Here is an 8,182-nt window from a genome sequence, read left to right as displayed (position 1 = left end):
CCCGCCACCTTAGGTGTATGTGGCTGGCGCCTTAGCCGCTTGAGCCACAGGCGCTGAGCCCATGCTGTGTTTTTTTAAACAATGTCAACAATTTTTCTGCTTTCTTTAAAGAAGTATTCTTTAGTAAGAGGAATGTGGTTAATTACATATACTATCTCTATATGCTGCTTTAAGAAGCCAGTGAGCTCTGAGATCAGGGAAGAGGGTCTGCCTGGAATGAGCTGTAGGTATGTAGGGACACGATTGTTGCCAGAGACATAGTGCTGGAGCAAGGAGGGCCAGGGAAGGAAAAGCCTTACTTCTCTCTCCTCCGACCCCCTACCAGTCCACTGGCCAGACAGACAGCAAACAAAGAAGCCCCCCATAGGTGTCATCCTAGAGCACAGAGCAGAGACCTGAGCAGGGGGCAGGGTGGGGATGGTAGGGGGGTAGGGGGAGGGCAGGAAAGTGGGACATCCTTACTGAAGTGTGGTACTAAAATTTAAATTTATCCAGCTATTTGCAAACATTTTTTGAGAGTTGCTTAAGTTAGTTTTATTAGCAGTAGTGTTCATTGTACCTTTTCTGTGTGAGTCTTTTAAGCCACATGCCCGTTCTAGGACATTAGGTTTGGTTAAAACTAGATAAACATGTTTTACTAATCCACTTACTGGGGTACACACACAAACTGTGTCGCCCTTTGTAACATAATACGTGAAGGTGCTGTGTGCTCAGCATGGTAGGATTCCCATTGGTCCCCTAGGATACCTCACAAACTGGACATGGCAGTGACCTTCCAGGTAGACTGAAAAGGGCACCATTGTTAATGCCTTTATTAAATACTAAGGAAGCTTACAGTGTCCAACTTTTAAATAAAAATAGATAGCAGTTTCAGATTTTCTTCCTAGATGCCTTGGAATTGTCTTGTGTTTCCTGAATGAACAGAAGGCTCCACTGTGAAGACCACTGCTCTGGGGCTCAGGCCCAGTGTGACCAGGCTCTTAGTCTCTATCTAAGGTCTTAAGAGAAACATCTTACAGGCCTAGTTTGAGTCAGGATCAATCAGCCACAGTCAGGGGGTAGGACCATGGGGGTAAAGATGTGGCTTTGGGAAGCCATCCCTTTGTATAGGGGCTTTTAAAGAAGGGAAAATTGTTGAAAGCAAAAGTATCTTCAAAGGAATTGTCTTTCTGTCCTGCCTCCTGGATATCTTGGTCAAACCCTCAGTTCCTCAACCACCTACAGAGAGAATTTGGGGGGTGACTTCCATAGATAACTGATCATATCCATCGTATATGGGTTTTTCACCTTTTAATATGTTGGAGGGCAGCCTTATTTCTCAGCTGCTGTCCCCATGTATGGCCAACATTCCTAACAGGACTGTGGCTCACTGGCCACACCCTGACTCAGAGAAAGACTATTTCTCAGGCCACCTGGGTCCAGCGGAGACGAACACATGTGGCTGATTATGGATCTCCAGGAGCTGTTGCATTAGATGCAGAAACACTTGGTGAGTTGTCCCCATCCCGTGCTTCCTGCACTTTATAAAGCACAGAAGTGGCTTAGGCACGCAAACAAAGCGAGCCTGACGTTTCAGTCATAGAGGGAAGGTTGCACTTGCTGAAATCTCCAGGGTCTTGTTTTATATGCTCAGACCTAGAGTAATAATGATGCACTTTTTTTTTTTTGAGACATAGTCTCACTTTGTCACCCTTGATAGAGTGCTGTGGCATCATAGCTCACAGCAACCTCAAACTCCTGGGCTTAAGTGATTCTCTTGCCTCAACCTCCCAAGTAGCTGGGACTACAGGTGCCTGCCACAATGCCTGGCTATTTTTTTTTAGAGACGAGGTCTCATTCTGGCTCAGGCTGGTTTTGAACCTGCGAGCTCAGGCAATCCACCTACCTCAGCCTTCCAAGTGTGGGATTACAGCACGAGCCACTGTGCTGGCAGGTGTACTTATTATTATGATAACAGCTTTCATTCACTGAGTACCAGCTGAACTGATGACAAAATGGAGGCTTTTCAAGGTTGAGCAGTTCAGTCAGGATTACACAGTTGGAAGGTGGCAGAACCAAGGCCTCATCGCCCTTGGGGCAAGGTGTATGCGGCCCATGAAACCTCACATTTTGAGTTTATCAGGCCTGGAGGGAGGGCCAGTAAGATTTCAAAATGGAGAGTTCATTATGAGTTTGTAGAGAGGTAGTAACAGGTGCTTGGCAGATATTACATGAATGAACACACAAGCAAAACCTCCCTGGCAGTGAAAGTCTTCCAACAGCCATCTCTGCTGCCACTTTCTAAGCTGAAATGCAGACAGGATGTAAGTTGTGGTCTCAAGTTCTACGACTGGCTCTGCCTCCAATTCATGCTGTGCCCTTGAGCAAATCAGTTCTCCTTTCCAAAGCCTTGTTTTCTCCTCTGTGAATGATGAAGTCCCCTAGACTCAGTGATTTATTCCAATAGTTGCATGACTGAGCCCATTCGAGAGCCACAATTGTGCTAGACACTGTGTCTGTGACAAGGAGGAGGATTGCAGGTGTGTTAGCTGAGGCCACTGTTATTGTCCATTTTCTAGAAGCCCATTCAATGCCTTCAGGACAGTTAAAACTGGCATCAGGTCCAAAGTAAATGGAGGACTATGTTTTTAGGAAAACATTTACCATTAAAGGAAATACCTACTCTCCTTTTCTAACAAGGCACTTAACTCAAGCCTCAGGCATTCACCTTTACATTTGTTTTTCAGATCACAAGTGATGGTCTTGTTTTTGGTGCATAACCAAGGCAGCCATTAGAGCCTGGCCCCTTCTTCCACACACTACAGAACCAGCTTCTCCCAGCAACCCAGCTCAGGGGTGGATAGGTATGGCCTATAGGAGGACTGGGTGGGAACAGAAAGACTGGATTTCAGTTCTCTGCAAAGGGATGAACCTCATAGGCATTAGAATTGGGGGGGTGAGCTCTGGAGGTATTGGGGACCTCCTCAGAGCTCCCCAAGTAAAGGAGACTTGGTGAATTTGCACAGATGCAGGACAATGGCTCAAGGAGCTAACTGACTGCACAGCACTTCTTCTGGCTCTTACCTCATTGGTCCTCCCCAAGGACCTCGGGAATATGCCATCTGGGTAACCTTACATAAATTCTCTGATTTCATAGTTTATGCACAACAGGTAGCACAAACTCTCTCACTGCTCACCTGCCCCACCGCAAGGCCCCATTAGGGTTTTGATTTGTTATGTTTTGTTTTTGAGATAGAGTCTCACTCTGTCACCCTTGGTAGAGTATCATGGCATCATAGTTCACAGCAACCTCAAAATCTTGGGCTTAAGTGATCCTCTTACCTTAGCTTCCCAAGTATCTGGGACTACAGGCACCCTCCACAACTCTCGGCTATTTGTAAAGATGGGGTAACACTCTTGTTCAGGCTTTATTATTATTGTTATTATTTCAGGTTAAAGTGAAACAACCAGATCACAATGCCAGGCTGGTCGAACTCCTGAGCTCAGGCAATCCACCTGCCTCGGCCTCCCAGAGTGCTAGGATTACAGGGGTGAGCCTCTGTGCTCAGTCCACCATTAGGATTTTTGTGGGCTCTAGGCACTGTTGCCTTCATGGGCCCCTTCCTCCTTAAGAAGATATTTAAAATATTATTTTTACAACTACACCAGTGGAAAGATAAACACACCAGTGTTATTTATTAATGTGTGTCTTTGACCTAAGAGTTCATTTTTTTCTTCTGGTTTTAAAGGAAATTAAAACATTTTGATGAGCCTTTAGTATTAGTCTTACTGTTCTTTTGTTATTAGTGTTATTATTTCGGTTAATGTGAAACAACCAAATCACAATGTTTGAATTTGTTAGGTAGAGACCCTCTTGTAGCTATGTCCTGCACCCCAAAGGTGTGCCATACACCCCTACATTGTGCCCATTCAGTGGGAGCACCCCAAATCCCCTTCCTCTCTCCCCAGTCCCTTATTCTCCCTCCCCACAACTTGAATTGAAATGAGTTTTTCTCCTACGTGGATGTGAATTAGATTGTCTATTGGCTTCAGATTAGTATTGAGTACATTGGAAGCCTGCTGCTCTTAATGGAAGAGTCGGCCTTGTCATGGTCACCTTTCTGTTCAGAGTATGATCTGGGGAGCAGCAGCGTCAGCGTCACCAGGCAGCATGTCAGAAACACAGACTTTGGAGAGCAGCCTCCACCCTACTGAGTCCAGCTCCACACCGTCTCACGCCCCCAGGGGAATGTGCACCTGTCGGGGTGGGAGATGTGCTGCCTACCACACTCTCCACGGTGTACTGGGAATGTCTGGTTGCAGGACACACACTCTGCCCTCCAAATTACAACAAGAAGTCTAATGACAGAAAATCCTATAGGGAACATCTACCTGGCATTAAGTGGCTATGTAAGTGCCAAGAATTCCTGGGCAGACTGATCTGCCAAAGCTATTTTCTTTTCCCCTGCCCTACCAGGGCCAGAGTGAGACCCAGGAGGAGGGGCTGGCTTTTCTCCCAAGTTCATTCTTTAAGCTTTCCTGTGCAGCCTGTGGCCTCCCGAGGTATCTCAGTGGAGGAAGAGAGGGATGCAGAAGGCACCAGGTCTCAGCACCTCTACCCAGAGATGACACCCAGCCTGTGGACCAAAGTCGGTCACATAGCTCCCGCCACTGCATTGGATGCTGCCCCCCACCTCTCCCTACGTGTTGCTGAGTAAGACCTTGGAGAAGGCCATGCACTTGCTCCTGAGTTAATTCACTGCCCAAACAGCCTTGTCACAGGAAGCCCCTCCCATTTTACCACCTGTTGTTGGCACTGCCTCCCATCCCACCCCAGCCTCTCAGCCACACTGCTTGTCTTGGCCAGAATGGCTGCCCCTGGCCATGTTACCTGCCCAGTGCTGTGACCCCAACCCTTTCTATGCGGTGTCCTGGATCGGAGTCTTGTCACATTCCATTTTATAGGGAAGGAAACTTGAGATCTGATTGGTAAACGAGTAACTTTGGGTTAGAATCTAGGCGTTTGATGTCTTTGTGCCTATCTGTGAGGGGGACAGATGAAGCAGAAGGAGGCCTTCCTTGCATCTAGCATCAGAAGGGCCCTCCTAGGGAAACACAGCCACCTCTTAACCAGCTCCTCCCTCACCATCTTTCCTGATGGATTTTATAAAATTCAAGGCTGCTGTGAGTCTGGGGGCAAGAAGTGTCGGAGTGGACTATTGCTCCTGCAAAATGTGGGAAACCCCTTTCTTCAAGGCTCTTGAGGGATTAAAAATGCCAGTGAACAATTAGTATGCACTTACTGTTGCCAGACATTGTTCCAAGAAGTTTGTTTGTATGTGTGTGTGTATATTACATGATCTTTCTCTCTCTGTATATATTACATAATCTACATGATTCTCCTCATTCATCTCTAACAAGTGAGGAAACTGAGGCATAGAAAAATGAGGTAACTTACCTAAGGTCACACAGCTACTTTAGTGTGGCAGGGCTGGGATCTTAACCTAGACAGCCAGGCTGCAGGGCCCATGCATGTAACCATTGTACCTCTTACCTCCAGACATTCTTGAATCTGGGAAGGTTTAGAGCATCTCAGAGTTTTAAGGGGACACTTTGAGATGCTACTTGAAAAAATATTTCATACCTAAATAAGTTTGGGAAACATTACATCTTTTCATTCCTTGGAGATTTATACTGCGCATAAAGGCATTCAGAGATGACTTGTAAGACAGGCCTTAGCTGCCACTGATATCCCCAAATATAGTGAAACAGGAAACTTTTCAGAGCTCCTAACAACATCACCCAGAACTGGAGCTGTACAGAACTCTATACACTTTGGGAAAGTGGTGACAGGCATTCTTCCTTGAGTAGACACAGGATAGACCACCTGCCATCTAGGGAGTCCTTGTCACTTGCAGAAGCACCAAGGCTCGCTAAGTGAGCCAAGTCAGCTCACAAAGCTTCTCCCTGGGAGGAAGACAGTGGGCCAGATTGCAGAAAGCGTGGGCTCGGAGGGTTTTCAGTCTCCACTTGGCTACACATCAGCTCTGTCACTTTGGAGAAGTTACAGTACCACACTGAGCTCCGATTTTCCTGCAAGCAGCACCTTATGGGGCAGTTGGGGTATCAAGTGTGTAAATATGCCTAGAGCATCAGACAGGCGGCACAGCTCAGGTGAGCAGTGACTATTGTTGCTGTTATTGCCCGCCGTCTGTTTTGCTTCCCTTATTCTTCACAGTCTCCTTACAGACCTGGGAGACTTAGGATAGGAAGCTTCCAATGGGCAAACTGGACTCAACTCCACCATGTCATTCTTATGCCTCGTTTCTACACCAAAGCAGTCGGGGGGCCCTCAGAGCAAGGGATAGTTTCCTCCTGAGAAGAGGAAGGGATATTCTTGGGTTGACTTTGGGTTGAACAGAATAACAGGGAAGGAACGTAGAGAGCTGAGATTGGGCTTATGGGACACACTCAGATTTAGCCACATATCAAGATTGAAAGGAAATTTTAACCTAGGATTCCAGAAGGTAACAGAAGATTGAGAAAAGGTAAAAGTTGGTCTCTTTGGTACAGGCAGAATCTTCCCTGGGAAAAAGGTGGCAATGGGCAGGGCATGTGCAGAAGTCTGTGCCAGCACTGACCTGTCATGCAGGGAGGGGCATTTCTAAACAAGGATGGGTATGAGAATAAATTCAGGAGGTGGTAATTTTAAAAAGATCTTGGACAGAGGGGCAAAGCTGGAGAGAGCCACTGTGGTGACATAGAAATGACAGTGGGCTGGGGCCAGTCTCTGCTGGGCTTCTAATGGCTGTGTGACGTTGCCAAGTCACGCCACACCACTGAATCTCATCTGAGAAGCAGACATGATAGTTTCCTTTTGTAGTATTGCTGTGAGGGACAAATTAAATAATGGATCTGGCAAAGTTGAGACAAGGGAAGACTCTAAGCAGCAAGAAGTTAACATTAAAAACTAGGAATACGGTTGAAGGATTGCCCATCAGATGATCATTGGGGTGAAATGGTTCCTTTCTACAAAGCCATGGACTCTCCCAAGGTAAAGTCAGCTATGCAGACCCAGAATGTTCGTGAGAATTGAAGATAGTAGCAAGTATAAGGGGCTTCCCAGTAACAGAATTTCCATATGACCCAGCAATTCCAGACCTAGATATATACCCCAAAGAAGTGAAAACAAGTGGCCAAACAAAAAATTATATAAGAATGTTTCTAACAGGACTATTCACAACAGGTAAAATGTGGAAACACCCCAAATGCCTACCAACTGATGACTGGATAGACAAAATGTGCTGTATCTATTCGATGGAATATTATTCAGCCATAAAGGAAGGAAGTACTGATACATGCTACCATGTTGATGAACCATGAAAACATTAAATGAAAGAAAGCAGGCATGGAAAGTCACATAGGATTCCATTTATATGTTCACATATTACATGATTCCATTGATATATGATTTATCAGGACAGGTAAATCCACAGAGACAGAAAGCAGATTAGTGGTCGTCAGGGCCTGGGGGGAGGGAAGATGTTTAATGAGTTCATGATTTCCATTTGGGAAGACAAAAAAAAAAAATGTTCTGGAGCTAAATAGTGGTGATAAGTGCACCACATTGTGAATGTACTTGATGTCACTGAATTGCAGCCCTTAATGAGTTAAATGTTAAAATTATAAATTTTAGGTCACATGGATTTTATCATAATAAAAAAAAAGAAGTTTCCTAGTGAAGAGGAAACATGACCCAAAGTTTAGGATCCCCTCTCCTAGAATGCATTGGAGGGGCATGGACGGTGTATTCAGAGGTTGTCAGCTGGAAGCTAAGGTCTGTGTCAACAAATTCATCAAGGGGCTCAGCTGGGCAAGGTGCAAGGGCCACAGGGGTCCTGAAAGGTGGAAGATTGTTCCCTGCTCTCAAAATGAAGTTCCTCTCACTTAAGGAATACTGAGTAGTACTACATGGTATGGTGGAGTGAGTTCAGGAGAAAGAGGCTGTGATTCAGCCTGGGGCTGTGCATGAAGGCTTTTTGCAAAGTAGCCTTGAGTAAGTGGATTTGGGTACATAGGTAAGAAAGAAGTAGAGGATTTTCCAGGGAAAGGTGTGGGGTGTGAGGGTGGAGAGAGCATTTCAGAGGGGGAAAGAGGTTGGTATACATAGAGCCAGAATGCACAGACTCATGAGAGATAAGGG

The sequence above is a fragment of the Otolemur garnettii genome, unplaced genomic scaffold, assembly GCF_000181295.1.
Source record: "Otolemur garnettii isolate 467f Iridium unplaced genomic scaffold, OtoGar3 scaffold00001, whole genome shotgun sequence".
Classification (NCBI taxonomy): Eukaryota; Metazoa; Chordata; class Mammalia; order Primates; family Galagidae; genus Otolemur; species Otolemur garnettii.
The sequence above is the reverse complement of the archived record's forward strand: the minus strand, read 5'-3'. Positions refer to the sequence as shown.